The sequence below is a fragment of the Cicer arietinum genome, chromosome 6 (assembly GCF_000331145.2).
Source record: "Cicer arietinum cultivar CDC Frontier isolate Library 1 chromosome 6, Cicar.CDCFrontier_v2.0, whole genome shotgun sequence".
Classification (NCBI taxonomy): domain Eukaryota; kingdom Viridiplantae; phylum Streptophyta; class Magnoliopsida; order Fabales; family Fabaceae; genus Cicer; species Cicer arietinum.
In genome coordinates, this window is record NC_021165.2 from 55,038,881 (window position 1) to 55,042,305 (window position 3,425).

Below are 3,425 nucleotides of genomic sequence, written 5' to 3' on the forward strand. Positions count from 1 at the left end.
AATTACTACACGAATTGGACATGTGGCTTATCGGATTGTGTTGCCTCCGTTGCTTATCGGATTTGTCACATGTGATCGAACCAGACACCATTTAACTAAAGGATAACTTGTCATTCAAAGTACTACCTGTAAGAATTGAGGACAAGAATTAAGCGGTTAAGGAACAAGGATGTTTCGTTAGTCAAAGTGATTTGGAACCCAACTACTGGAGATGCGACTTGGGAACTGGAGAGTAAGATGAGGGAAGAACACCCTAATTTGTTTATTGATGCGAAGTTTCGAGGATGAAACTAATTTTAGAGGGGTAGTAATGTAAGACCTTGAATTTTCTAAACTTTAATTTATGCAATTTTTTTTTTTTTTGTTGAATTGCTTAAACTTTTAGTCCAATTTTTATTTTATGAATTAAGTACCAAAGTATAATTTTGTTAGAGTTAGTAATATATTTTTGGAGGACTGATTAAAATTTTTTATTAGAGTATAATTTAATTAAATTACAAAAAATTTATTACCGATCAAAATTTTAAAATATTACTTGTTACTGATAAATTCATCTGTCAATTGAGTTGCGATGAGAGTATATATTTTTATTAAATTAAATTGAGAAGTAAGTGATGTGATATGTGAAAGAGTGAAATTAATATGTTTAGAGTTAAAAATGTTACTCTTTTAATTACTCTTGGACTGAGTGTAAGGGAGACGTTTAGAGTGCTTTATCAACTCAAATTTTTGGTGCTCTAATGGTTGAGTGATATAACTTGAAAAATGAAAGTAATCTAATTTTTGGAATTTTGATGTGGTTGAATAAATTTTAGTGGTGAACAAATTGTTGTGAATCATTACGTTTATGTAGTTAGCTCCTTGACTCTCGAAAAGGAATCGAGACCGTTAATGACGAGTTAGCGGTGAAAATAACTCTGAAATATTAATGTTGTTGTTGGTGAATAAAGAAAAATAATTTTCTTAGTATATGTCATTTATAATCCGTTATTATATCCCTATTAATTCAGAGGATGGTGTTTTTGATAACTTATTCGGTCACTTTGCATTTTTTAATTAATCTCATAAAACCAAGTTTACTCTAATGTGAAGTTATGTTTAAATGTTTTATGCTAGAAATGAATTTGATATATAGTAAGTGACAAAATTTCAAGTTAAAGTGACGGTTAATTTTTATGACATTGAATGGAATCAAGTATTGAAGGTAGTAAAACCAATTTTCCTTTATAGTGAACTATATTAGGAATGCAAAATCAATGTTCATAACCTGATACTTTCAGTGGTAGTAGGCGAACCAAAGTTAATATTTTGGAAACAAATTTGTGAGTTTGTTGTTCTTAAAATTGATTTTGGAACTATGAGGTTTTAAAATTTTGTGATTTAATTCTTGATTTTGAAATCTTGGCCGTTTCAAAATAAAAAAAAGAGTTATGGCAAATTTGAGAAAAATTTGTGGTTGTGTGAAATTTTTTGAGAATAATAATTTAAAACGTTTCGAAAAATTGTTAGTGAATTCACTGAAAAATTAAAGGATGTTAATTTCTAAAAATATGTTTTATATGTTGAAAGTTTGTTGTGGTTAATAATACTATTAGTCCTTACTCATTGTAAACTCTTTTAGTAAAATATACTCTAAGGAGGTTAGGAGTAAGAAATGGTTGTAAGGTAGTTAAAGTTTCAGAGATTAATTTGACTAAGTCAAACACTATTTAATTAAAGGTGTCGGCATAAATGAGATTTTTCGCTGTGTTTGATTGTGGTAGTGATAACTGTTGAAAAAACTATAACTAAGGTAAGAGCTCCTTCCAAATTTTTAGTTTGCACATAGGGACCTTGTATGTGTGATTTATGTATGATTGATGTGTGAATATGTGATGATTAATATTGATGTGATAATGCATTCTTGAGTGATAATACGTGTTGCCACATGTTATGAATTTTATGGAGGATAATATGTCTTGAGTATACTCTATGAAACGTATGAAAAATTATTAGTGTGTAATGAGTATTAAAATGGGAGTCTAAAATTAATAAAAACAAAGATGATTAAGAGACGTAGTTGGAAGATGTATGTTAGTGGTAACGGTAATAGGTCACAGTGTTAGTGATGACTGTGATGAGCCATAAGATGATTCCATGATTTGATTGGTTCATCTTATACTTACGAGGATTTATTTGTCGTGTAGGTATGTGATGGACTACACTCTAATAAATGATGTCGATCTGTGATAGGTGGCACCTCGGTAGTTAGTATTGATATGTGAGAGGCAGTACATTTTACGTCCCTCAAGGAGGGTTTGGAAATTCCGGAATCATGTGCATTGGCATCTAAGCATTGCATTATGGTGTTTGGCACGCGAGTGATATTTGTTATAATATGATATTTATATATACATACTGTGTTATTGTTTGTTATCATGTCGTATATTTTAAGTGTTATTGTTTGTTTTTATGACGTAATTGTTAAATGTTATTTGTTAATTTCGGTTGGTGACCCTTTATATTATCGTGGAAATTGGGCTTTGCCCTCAGATGATACCTGAGTTCGTTCCACCGACTATTACCTTGACGAAGAAAACGTCGTTAGACTTCCCTGACCGACATTTGCCGACTACTTGGGTATATGACCTCATCTCAAGCAGGACTACTTATATTGGGAGGGTAGTGAGGACAAGTAGGAGAGTTGGGACAGTATATTTCATGGAGCTCACTCACGAGAGGATCGACTATCCAGTACCCTCAGGATTGGTGCTCGGGATGAATGGAGCATGGGAAGATGCAGAGGATGCCTCAGTTAGAGTTGAGGTGGAGGCTGCCGTAGGAGTTGGGGATACAATGGTTAGGTCGGGGACTGGCGGAAAGGATAAGGGGTTGATGCAAGTGGGAAGAGATATTGTAGGACCGTCTAAACGGGTCGAGCCAAAGCTTCCACTTCCGGTGAATGATTCCCTACCGAGTGTCACTGAAGTAGTGGACTGTTTTGAGATTCCAGCGTCGTCGAAGCCACCTATCTCGTAGATGGATCTGACTTATGAGGAGACTGATCCTTCTATGGATGATGATGAGGAGAAAGTTACCTCGAGGAGAGATACTGCGTCAGAAGGAACTTGTGGAGTGTGTGGAGGTCACCCTTGTTATTGTAGTTGCTAGTGAATGATCAAATTAGTTTTTGTTGTTTAAAGACTTAGTGTTTTTCTTTTGGTGATTGTACTTATTTTGTTTTGGGATGATTGTATCTATAACACATATTGACAGTTGACTTTTGTTTGGTGGGTCCATGTTCCATTTTTTGACGTGACCATAAGGGAATAGCATTCTTGGAATAGTACTTTTGTGCAGGTGTCTGCTGATAATACTTTAGGGTATGAACGATATCTGATAGGTCTCATAGTCCATATGTATTTTCTATTTGTATACTATAGACT